General features: G+C 38.4%; 1 long non-coding RNA gene across 1 annotated transcript in view; it reads left to right on the forward strand.

Annotated features, from left to right (window-relative positions):
• The first annotated feature begins 4,617 nt into the window (after positions 1-4,617).
• Positions 4,618-12,844, forward strand: part of LOC142839297 (uncharacterized) — a 44,872-nt gene continuing 36,645 nt past the window's right edge. Inside the window, exon 1 of the long non-coding RNA XR_012908721.1 lies at positions 4,618-4,695. This is a non-coding gene — a long non-coding RNA (uncharacterized LOC142839297). The remainder of the gene's footprint in view (positions 4,696-12,844) is intronic.

The following is a 12,844-nucleotide window of genomic DNA, read 5'->3' on the forward strand; positions in this document are numbered from 1 at the left end:
CTCTCTAAAGAGACTATTTACTCTGAATAGTGATAGGCGGTTTATGGAATTTTCACAGTCGCTTTCCAAGGGAGGTCTGGAAGCCTTCATTATCTCTCACAGAAATCATGTTTAACTCTTCAACTCGAAAAACATTACTCCTTGATCTTCAAGAAAGATAAATGCTTAATAAAACCAGGCAAATCTAATCTATCTGAGCTCAGGAGAAAGAGAGGGAGAGAATCTTGCAGGTCTGCATACTGGGGCATGTGAATGTGAGGGAAAGATGCCAAGGGTCTTCCCCTATCATCCTAGAACTCACGGATTGGCTAAACTAGCTTTCAGAAAGCCTAGGATGGTCCTCTACCTTCCCGCAGCTAAAACTAGAGCTCTGTACAGGCACATCCAGCTTTCTACATGGATTCTGGGACTCCAAAGAAGGTTCTTGTGCAGCAAGCGCTTCACCAACTCACCTATCTCCCCAGCTCCAGCTTCAGGACGGTTAGTGCATTAAAAATTATAGTCAGGACAAGCAAGATGTTTCAGTAGGTAAAGACATTTGCTGCTTCCCTGGACTGCACATGGAAGAAGGGGAAAACTGACTCTCAAAAGTTTTCCTTGCGTACACACACACACTAAACAAACAAATAAAAATCTGCCTTTAAAAAAAAAACATGACTTGTAACAGACACAAAAGCAAACATTGATGTGGCACCTGTGGCTACATAAACTAAACCTCCTTCCCCCCTCTGGATGCCACTGCCTGAAGGGGGCGCCAGTCATTTTCTCAGCAGTCTGCTGTACAAGTGAGCACTCTACAGCGACGAGGAGTTCTCCAGGCTGCTTGAGAAAGACTACTACCTAGAACACTTGTGGTGACTTCAACAGTCCACCTAGCTAGAATGTTCTACTAAATGCTACTAAATATCAATGTTTTAAGCAGGTATCTCTGTTGGGTGTCCTTAATATTTGTCCTGTAGTCAAAAGGAATCATTCAATTCAAACTTGTTAGACCCATGGCTCTGATACCAAGTTAAGGCTCAGATAACCACTGCCTGGCAATAACTTCTCTGTGCTGCGTTTTCCTTTGTTTAAAAATGATAACCAGTTTCTTCTTCAGAACACTGTAGAGATTATACCACATTCCCTGCAAAACCCTCAGTACAGTGTGTGGTCCAGAGTAAGACTCAGACAACACTAACGTTGTGGTCAACATTTAGAGCAGAATGGTACTAGTTAAAAATCTCCCCCATGTGACTTAAGGATGTAAAATCACCCTGCTTTTATTGGCCAGGATCACATATTTACAAAGCATCTTAGAGGAGACTCAGATGAAGGAAAAAATCCTGACTTTCCCTTCTAACAACTCCACCTGAAGACTGAGCTCTCCTCAGACAGTTTTGTTTTGATTTGTGTTTGTTTGTGTTTCTTTTATGGTATTCTGAAAGTTTAGCTCTATTAGAAACTGGTCAAAATTTTTCATTTTCTTTATAAAAACTTTATTTATAATAATATAAACACATCATTTTTTTCCTGTCCTTTCCTTCCTTCAAACCCTCCCATATATTCTTCCTTGCTTGCTTTCAAATTCATGGTTATTTTCACTAATTGCTGTTATGTACAGATAATTCCACACATAAACATACATACATACATGCATACATATTCCTAAGTGCATAATTATGATCTGCTCCTTCTATATAATGTTACTTGTATGTATGTTTTCAGGGCTAACCATTTGGTATTGGCTAACCACTTGGTGTGCTGTTCCCTGACAAAGACTATTTTACCTCTTTTGACACTCTTTAGTTGCCCGTAGTTCTTTGAGCAACTCAAGAGGTTGCAGCCTCTTGAGCTTTCTTTTGTCCACATTAGCGTGTCTATTAGTATCCTCCTTGTCCAGCTCATGTTTAGCCCACTACCCTTGGTTAGTGAAGTCATGCATGTTGGAAGACAACTTGAAACTGCCACTTTACTAAACCAGAATAATCCCTAACTACATTCTAAATATTTATTTTTATGCCCTTACATAACTGTAGGGCTTACTCCTCAAAAAGAAAACTTACCTTTGCAACAGGTGAAAACCATTACAGAAAACCACAACCAATCAAAATGCAAAGTTGTCTGTCCCAGTTGATACACCCACAACACAACTCCTGAACATAAGTCTTGGGGACTATTGCTGTAGGAGTGGAGGAACCACTTGTCTGTCCTGGATAGCTTAGACCAGAAATAATCACAGAAACTGTATTAACTAAATCACTGTTTGGCCCATTAGCTCTAGCTTCTTATTGACTACCTCTTACATTAATTTAACCATTTGTATTAATCTGGATATCACCCTGAGGTTGTGGCCTGCCAGCAAAGTTTCAGTCTCTCTCCAGCGGTGGCTCCATTGTGGTCTCCCTGACTCTGCCCTTCTTTCTCCGAGCATTCAGCCTAGCTTTCCCTACCTACCTAAGTTCTGCCTTGCTATAGGTTCAAAGCAGTTTCTTTGTTTATTAAAGGTAATCACAGCACACAGAGGGGACTCCCACATCAGACTATGGTGGAAAAAGAAAGTGTCAAAACTGTAAGGGCCAAAGGAACAGATTGAGTCTTCTAGGAATGTCAGAAGATACACCCATAAAGTCTCCCCACCAACATGACTGCAAATGCACACTTTTACGGTTTGTCTTTGCTCACTTGCCTGTGCTTTGCCTTCCTTAAATTAAGATGACATGTGACTTTGTTGTGGAGCAACTTTAGGATTTCCTTTTTAATCAATCTAGCATATCATGGAAGTCAGAGTTGAGACTCAAGATAATTCTATCTGATACTGTTAAAATATTAAATGACATTGTGGAAGTACATATAAATAATAAGTTTCTATATAAATAGAACCATTGTTAGATTATTTCCTTATGTTACTTAAATATTATAAAACTTTGTGGATCAAACTAAAATTAACTAGGTTAGCTGGTTTGACCAGTTTAAAGTAAGGTCAATTACTTGATACACCACGTTTTGTTGACACTCATGGAGACCTGCCCTTTCCTAAACAGAGGAGTGGATTGGGGGGTGGAAAGGGGGAAAGGATGGGGTAGGAGGAATGGGAGAAGAGAGGAAGGGGAAAGTGTGGCAGGGGTGTAAAATAAATAAGTAAATATATTTTTTTAAAAATGTAAGCCAGTTGTACTCTGCTCTCCTATTTTTATACCACAAACCAAAAAAAAAAGCAGCCTTTGGAATAAGTCTTAGAAAACAGAACATGGGAGTTAACCTGACAGCAGAAAAGTAGAGGTGCATGACTCCCTTTCAAGGGCATCTTCCCAGTGTCATGGCCGTCATGAAAACGCTCACAATGCACAAAGGCAAATACACTCCCTCTACTTGAGTCATCAGTAATTTACTGGTGAGTAGTTTGTAAATCTTCTTTTACTTAAATTGCTCCCAGAAAGCAACATTTTTCTATGTAAAACCCATAATTACTAGGAATTCTTCAAGATTTTTCCATCTGATATAGGGTTGAAAATGTAGCACACTACACAGAGTAAAAAGAACTGAGGATCTTCTGACTCTGTCTTCCTGCCTTCTCCTTGTGTTTCTCTTAGACTAAGTACCTACTTAGACCACTAGCATACAAGAGAAGAAAGTCTGATCGGATTCTATGCCTTTTATGGACGACAGTTGAACATTCAGTATCTACTCCAATCACGTTCGTTTCTTCCTTCACACAACCCACCCAACCTCCACATTTATTTGCAAGAGCAATACTACTTCAGTTCACTCTTTTTGCCTCTAAAATAGCCAACATTCCGACACTACTGGGGGGGGCAGTATATTAAGATGGGCTTGTGAGTGGGTGTTCATATATATTAAGTAAATAATTTTGATGAGGTGTCTAACACAATACCTAACAGTAAACACTGTAAGTGGCAATGGATGGTTACATAATTATTATTGCTACCATCATTCTTATTGTATAATATCTCAGACTTTAATGTTTTTCAGCATTTCCAAAGTTGATAGCAAACTTAGTCTATTCAGAGGGTTTAGGGCAGGTTATGGAGATGTTGGTCATCTCCAAAATTCCAATAAGAGGAATAAATTTAAAAAACATATTGTATAACATGATGTCTATAGTTAATAATAATTTTTGAAATTGTGAGGCATTAAATAGATGATGTGAGGTTATAACACGCAAGTTCATTATCTTGATTTAGCCATTCCAGAAAGTATGTAAGTTGCAATAGATGTATATAATACAAAAAGGAACATATATATTGTGTGATTGTATCATGGAATAATAAAATGAAGACTGGGTCATTATAGAAATGTTCATAAATTAAAACAACATAAATGCTTCACAATCCAAAGCCACTAAAGAAACTTAGACCCTAATGAATGATTATATGCCTACTAATAACATGTTTAAAACTAATATCAATAGGATAAGGGTGTGTGTGTGTTTGGTAGAATTCCAATTATATAAAGAGATTTATAGATTTAAAAAGATAGAGAATAAAATGCAAACCCCCTTAAAAGCAGGGTATTTTAAGCCAGATTTCCCCCAAACAGACCCCGGAACAGAACAAAGACTTACATGCAAATAACTTCTTGAGGAAGTAATTGCAACAGACCTTGGTGCAAGAGTGGAGGACCAGCCAAGGATGGAGGAGGACCCCAACTGGGGATGACTTTTTACTCAGTGTCTTGAAGGACAGTTTCTGAACTGTGAGTTACACCTAATAGTTTTTCTTCCTTGGGTAAAACTTCTGAGTTTCATGGTCTGACTCCAGTCAGTCTGTAGCCAACAGCTACCTGGGTGAAAGCAAGGCCCCAGGAAAGTCCTGAAGCACCTCAGGCTCCTGGTGCCTATGCACAGTGGGTCTGCAAGCAGGGATGGAGCAGACAATGGGAGGGAAATCAGACAGAAGGATGGAAAGTGATCCAAACAAATGGAACTAGAAGAGGCACTGTGAATTTTCATCCATATGCTTGAGCCATAAATTAATACCAGCAGAAGGGAACAGCTATAATAGTACTCCATTGATAAAGGGTAAAATCCAGATTGTGAGAGCAGTACTAAAATTCACTTATCAACTTTACTTTGGGGTATATGAAGTCACCAACAAGAGGGACCCCTTCATAGATACTAGCATCCTTCTGTTTGCCACTATACACTAGATCTCTCTCTCCTCCTCCTCCTCCTCCTCCTCTTCTTTCTCCTCCTTCTCTCTCTCTCTCTCTCTCTCTCTCTCTCTCTCTCTCTCTCTCTCTCTCTCTCTGCCTCCTCCCACCTCTCACCATGAGATTAGACTGCCCAAGTTTGGAAGGATCTACCCACTAACTACACCTCTATTTCTCTCTTTGGACTCACAGGAAGTGAAAAATGAAAAGATTATGTGGCCTCTGAATTTATGTGGACTCTGCAGTCAGGATGCAGGTTCATTATTTTAATGTGTGAGAATTAGGACTTGAGGCTATAACACTAAAGTCAATTCTGTGGATAAAATAAAGTTCATAAAGCAAATGCAAATATAACGGTACTTTGATAACACTCCCTAGAGTTAAAACCCAGCCATTTGCCCATTCTATCCTGCCTCTGGAAAGAACCTTAGTGGCAAGCTATTCATTTATCAGTTTATATAAGTACATCATAGCTATCTGTCAAGCATGGTCTAGGAAGCTGAAGACATAAAAAATGAGGAAGATTTGGTATCTAATTGCCATGAAATTTACATCATGATCAATATGCTGCACATAGATCCAAGAGTGACACCTTCAAAGTTTAAGAAACCAATTTAAGAAATATCAACATATGAGCTAGACTTGCTAAGTTTATATTTGTAAGCCCAGCACTTGGGAGGCAGGAAGATCACCATGAATTTAAGGTCAGCCTGGACTAACAGTGAGACTCTGGCTCAAAGAGAAAGAAAGAAAGAAAGAAAGAAAGAAAGAAAGAAAGAAAGAAAGAAAGAAAGAAAGAAAGAAAGAAAGAAAGGAGGGAGGGAGGGAGGGAGGGAGGGAGGGAGGGAGGGAGGGAGGGAAAAGATTTTTATTTTCTTGTATTTACTATAAGAATAGCTTCATTTAATCAAACATACACATACATATAGTGAATCACACATATAAATACAGACATACATATAATGAATCATTTTCTAATCATTGGACCTCATAATTAAATAGCTCCAAAATACAGAAAGAATTTTGTGTGAAGAGACACTCATTATAGGATGGAGTTTTTGTTTATTTGTTAATATTTTTTAATTTTTGAAATTAAAATATAATTACATCATTTCCCCTTCTCTCTCTTCCCTTCAATCACTCCCAGGTATCCCCTTCCTCACTCTCAAATTCATGGCCTCTTGTTCTTTAGTGTGTATGTGTGTGTGTGTGTTCCTAAGCATAAAAATTCAAGTTACTCAGTCCATATAATGTTACTGGTATGTATGTATGTATGTATGTATGTATGTATGCATGCATGCATGTATGTATTTGATTTCAGGGATGACAAGTTGGTATTGGATACCCAGTTTGGGGGCTCATCCCTGGAAATGACTATTACTCCCACTTTCAGCTTTCCTTAGCTGCCTCTAGCTCTTCTTTGAAGGTCGGGGCACTATGAGCCTTCTTCCTTCCATGTTAGCATGTCTATTGAGGTTATCCCTGCTCAGGTCTTGTTTCAGCAGCCATACTATTGAAACTTTATGGGTGTGGGCTCCCTGTCGTTTCTAGTAGACACCATCTCACAGAGCACATTTCCTGCTGCTCTGGTTCTTGTAACATTTCTGCCTCTCTTCTACTATGTTCCTGACGCTGTGTTGTCGATGTATCAGTTGGAACTGGACTTTCCAACTACATTTGGTCAGTTACAGTTTTTTGTAATGATCTCTGTGTATTTAAAAGAGATCTTTTGATAATGTGTGAGGAATACTTATATCCAGGTATAAGGTTAAGTATTTAGAATTTTGCTAGGGATTTTTGGTGGTTAAGTGAAGTGGTGGGAGTCGGTTCTCCTCTAAGAACCATCACCTTCTTAGTTCCAGGTAGTTGACAGACTTGTTGAGTGGGTCTTGTGTCCAATGAAAGAGCTGCTGGTTAAAGACAAGAGCGCCACTACTGTGCCATACCATGGTGGTCATTGTCATCATTTATAGGCATCAAAGCTGGCTAGGACCTCATACTTCCATAGCTTCAAAATATGAGACAAGAAAGAACTTTGTGTGAAAAGACATTCAATAAGGGTTGCGTTGTCATTGTTGTTTGTTGCTACTATTTTCGTTACTATTGTTACTATTTTGGTTTTGTTTGGAGTACACAGGGTTTGACCCAGGGTCTTGTGCATACTGTGCAAGCTCTCTACCAATGAGCTGCATCCCTAGACCAATGCAACTCTGGTAGGTTGACCTTGCTCTCGTGAGTGGCCACGCACTCACGATTATGTAGGGGGCATATACTGAACTCAATAGGTAAAGAAAAATGAAGATACAAAATTGGATGGATATGGAATGAGGAGTGGATCTGGGAGGAGCTGAAGGGGATGAAAACGATAAAAAGAATACACTGTGGAAATATCTGAAAAAATCAGTAAAAATATTTTTAAATTAAAAAATAATAAAGAAAGGAAGGCAAGGTAGAGACCTATCTTCATTCTTCTTCTTGTGAATATATAATTTTCTTTGAACCATTTGTGGGAGAGGCTGCTTTTTTCCCAATACTTACTTTTGGCACCTTTGTCAAATGACAGTTGTCTAGAGCTAGGTGGATTTATGCCTGGTCCTTTACCCTCTTCTGTTCAACTATGTGTCTGGTTTTGTGCCAATACCAAGCTGTTACTATGGCTCTAGAGTATAACTTGAAGTCGGGTGGTACTGAATGTTCTCAAGACTTGCTTTGATCTTGACACATTTCCTAAATTTGAAAGTCAACCATTTGGCCATTGCATCATGTTTCCTGGAGTGCATCTTGGTGGCTTACTTATCAATTCCTCAGTGTATAGTTGGTGGCAGCTACCTATTAAGCATAGTCTGGAATCTGGAGACACCAAATGAGGATGACGTGGGGTCTAATCATCAATTTACAATCCAGGCAAGGTGGGCTGCACATACAACAGAGAAACATGCCAATTACTATGGCTCCTTCAGAACAGAGGTCTGGCACCCAACTCTAGGTGTCCTGCTCTGCCCAGCCCACTTTTTCTCTTGGCGGCTATACGCAGGCCCTTATTTATGTAGCTAGTCAGAAAATACTTGATTATTTAATTGATGACTAGTCAGGCAAGCTGAGTTAATGAATCCGTTTAATCGAGAGAGTGGTTCAGCTAGAATCTTCAGGGTATCTGGTCAAATTTATCAATTTAATGGACCACAAGACAGCTTACGTTTCTTCTATTAACATGTAGAAAAATAGAGCTGACAGGAAAAACACTGGAGAGACTGGAACATTCTTCAAATTAAACTCTTCTCTCCCTTCAAATTAGAAGTTCCAAAACTTTTATATAAGTGAAGATAATTTATTAGACTTATTAAAAATACTAATCCAGTAAGGGTTAGCCTGAGCTATACAATTATATAAACACTATTCTTTACCAGTATGTAACTCTAAATAATTTAAGCACCAATGGACATATGTTAGACAGAGAAAGCCCAGGAGGCCTCACTGCTACACAAAGAACTATCAAACAAGTGAAGAAAGCTGAGAGCAGGAGAGTTGGTTCTCCCCAGGGAAGAGTACACTAACTGACTGTCCAGTACCAAATAGTTAGTACTGAAAACACATTCAAGAAGCATTTGTAGGACTGAACAGGTTATATTTAGGAACACGCGCGCGCGTGCGCGCGCGCGCACACACACACGCACACACACACACACACATATATATATATATATATTGTGTGTGTGCGCATGTGTGTGCAATAAGAATTAATGAAATTAATGAAAAATGAGGCCATGAATTTGGAAGGAGAGTGGGGAAGGGTTATTTGGGAAGATTTGGAGGAAGGAGAGGGATACGAGAAACATTAAAAGAATATTATAATCTCAAAATGTAAATAATAAAATAATTTAATGACTAATTTATGGAGATTATATTCTACTATATTGACAGTTTTAAAGATCACACTCCAATGAGGAAGATACTTTTAGAAAATACTAAAACAAAAAAATTAAATATATTTTCTGCTTAAGAAATACTGTTGTATATTTAGACTATGGTATTAAGCAATATTGTATATATAACATAGCTATCAACCTCACCAGCTCTGTTTCTTCACTTTTTGAGATGAAACAATTTATGAAACTAGATCTCTGCCAGCCTAAAATGAACCAAAATGTATCTCTGGAAGCAGCATGCATCAAGTTACTTTTCAACTTTTAAGTGCTGATAGGCGGGCCTAAACCTACACAGAATTTAAAAAGTTATGGAAAAATCAAGATATGTAATTAGCTTGGGGTATATGTTGCCCTCCTTCTGAATGCCTCTTATCCACGAGTTAGAAGTATCATATGAAAAGGTCAGCAACTTTGAAAATCTGCCACAGTAAAAAGGAAAAATAAACATGCGTAATGCAAGAAAATGTTCAAGTGGAAAATTGGGCCCATAATGAAACAGGGTTAACACAGTTTGACGTAAAATCCATCTGAGGCACAAACACATGGTTCAGCAGTTTGTACACTAACGTAATTGTCCCAGGGACAGCAATTGGAAGGAAATGCCGAGCACGGCAGAAAACTGAGGGCCCATTTCTACCCCAGCTCCATCACAACCTTTATAGAAATCACTTAACCTCACTGAACTTCAGTTTCTATGTTTGAAAAAGTCAAGGTGTGGATACTAGAAGTTTGCTAGTGGGTTTTTCCCAACTGTAGAATTCTAAAAATCAGATTGTGATATAAATTTCAAGTTCAAAGGAAAATACTCACCGATGTTAAAAGATGCCTATTGTCTAGTACAATCTGATCCCTCATAAAGGTTCAATTAATATTTTAGATCAATAAAAAACTGTTGAAATAATATAGAATAATAAATGTGCTTTAGTCAACTTGCATAGATGTTTTTATAAATATTAACACACTAAACTTTGATCAGCTAATCAGTGCACACTCATTTCGACCTCACTTGTTTGTGAGGAAGCCATAAAATAATCAGGCGGTTCTAATTGAAGAGGTGAGTGTCCAATGGAAGATGACACAGCTGAGTGCCAGATTCATATGGGAATAGACACTGGTTGCCCACTGACCGATCTTGGGAAAAAGGAAAACAGAGAGCAAGAGCCCAAGATGGTGTACTGAAGAAGTGTGCTGAGATCTTGAACCGTGTGAGTTAAGTTTTGACAGTTTTGTGGAATAAGGGTAAAACAAAATTAGGGGGTGGTGTGAGGAGCCGTGTTAGTGTTAGAACAAGCATTTACTCTCCTAAGTGCAAACCACGGAGGAAATGGCACTGAAATAAATGGCCGGCCATTTGATGGGAAGTTTTACTGCTTGGCTCTGTGTCAGTTGTGTTTTAATCAGTAATGGGGAAAGTAGAAAGGATGTTTGAGTTGTCTCTGACCAGTGTGGACCACAGCAACTAGACTCCCATGACTTCTCAGCACCAAAAATACTTCTCCTCCAAACTGAGGTCTGCTGCAAGTAAACACACACACTATATTTCAGAGATTTGGTGCCAGTGTGGGGATGTAAAATGCACACACTTTTTTACTGATGATCTGTTGAAATAATACTATTTGGGATGTGATACATTAAACAAAACAGGCTCTTTCTACTATTTGCACTGGTTTTCTTGTACTCCCTGAAGATGGTATAGAAAAGTTTGAATTGTGTGATTCCCATGATGTTCCCATTCTCCAGGTCAGCACCCTGGAGAGATTGTTCCTGCCTCACCGGTGGGTCAGCAGAACATCACTGCACTGAGGGGTTTCAGTGAATTAAATGACAGGTAACTTTGTAGATAAAAACAATAAGAAGAGTGGAATGAGAAATAAACCAATGATAGAAATTCATAATAAATGCTCTATATTCACAGAGAAATTAATGCATTCGTTTCTGACATGGCTGGGAACAACCATAACCATAAACACATAAACTGAAGAGGACTTAACAGTTCAGGTTTTGAGCCTTTTATACAACTTACAGTTCATAAACATATTTTTTCTGTCTTCATAATATTCTGCATATGAGCCTTTCCAGTAACTGTATGTTGACTGATCTAAAACCCAAAGAATACCTGATCGTTTCATGGAGAATTTTAACTTAGCCATTTTGTCAGTCTTGAGACTCAACATAGCTTATGACACATGCTAATTTCATTGAATTTTCATTGAATGGGTTGCAGATATCCTCTCCCAAAGTATGGCTACATATCCCTCATGAAAACTTTGCCTCTCCAGGAACTAAAGACTTTCCATAAAAACTCCCTTGTGATCAAAGGACAGATTCAATATGACTTAAGGTGTTTCTGGTATGTTCAAGAAAATACTTATTTTTCCATAAGTCCTATCATCTTTTTCAGAAAAATTTACTATGGACCAGAGATTATTAGATTGTATGAAAATAAATGCAGTTTTGTAGCTTTGTATCTTAAAGAAACAGTACAGAAAAAATGTCTTACTCAATTATTATGATCAATAAAATATCACCCAACAGTTTGCAATTCCCTTATTTCAAACTCTGATTCTCTGAATTATTCTATTTTAATTAACATGGGCAGTATTAGGATGAAAATTCTGAAAAGGTTTCAGGTAACATGAGGAAGTTGTGCAATTTATTCCCTTCTGTTTTGAGCTACTATGGTTTCTGGTTTGAGCTACTATGCCATCAAGAAGTGATGAATCTATTGGCTATAGTCTTCTAGTGCAGTAGACTCCATTCCTCACAGGTCCTGAAGGGAGCCATGCCCCTGCTGATTCCATAGCTTGCTTGGTTCAGCTCTTTGCTGTAATTGTCCCCCACCTCCAATACAGCTCATAGTGTTTGGTCTATGGATCTTCTATGCCAATTTATTAGGACAATTGAAATAATATCAGCAGGCTTCACAAACCAGCATGTCCAGCCTAGAGCATTTCTTGTCTCTCTAACCCAGACTCCACGACTTTTCCACCGAACAGTAGTTCCCATTAATATCCACTCTTCACACCATACGCTTCCCCTAACTTAAAAACCAATTGCATCTGGATATCCCTTTCTATGTTTTATTTTTCAGATCTTCTGCCTCATTATCATATTTGGGCAGTAAATTGTGCTTCTGTATATTTGCCCAACCTCTCCCTTTTCATTGTAAAATTGTGTCTAGAGAGAACTCACATACTAACTCAGTTCTTTTACCTATAGAATCCTAAACATTAACACTTTAGGTTGGGGAAATGGCTGAGAAGGTAAATCATCAACCTCACAAGTATGAATGAAGCCCCTGACATTTTAGTTAGCATGTTTCTATAATCCCAGCATTCTTAGAGAGAGATGGGAAGCAGAGTCTAGAGAAGGAAGAGAGGGAGGGAGGGAGGGAGGGAGGGAAGGGAAAGAAGGAAAAAAGAAAGAGAGAGAGGAAAGGAAGTAGAAAAGCTGCTTTATATCAAAGACCTAGAAGCAATTTTATAGCATTATAAAATTTTCTTTCAGTTTTCCCAAGTATAAATGTTTCTATGATGAGATTTAAAATATAGAATAAAAGAATATGAGGAAGGGCTCTTCTAGTAAAATTTAAATTGTTCTTTGGAATAAAAGATTTTACACTGTGGTCTGGAAGCCCATTGGTGGTTTTACTATAGCCCATTAAATATGTAATTTATTATCTTCAACCCGAGTTAAAATGTGGTGACTCAGAATCTCTGCCATCTCCGGGGCTCATCATTGCCCTTGACAGTTAGGTATGAAGTCCT

Source organism: Microtus pennsylvanicus, chromosome 1 (assembly GCF_037038515.1).
Source record: "Microtus pennsylvanicus isolate mMicPen1 chromosome 1, mMicPen1.hap1, whole genome shotgun sequence".
Lineage (NCBI taxonomy): Eukaryota > Metazoa > Chordata > Mammalia > Rodentia > Cricetidae > Microtus > Microtus pennsylvanicus.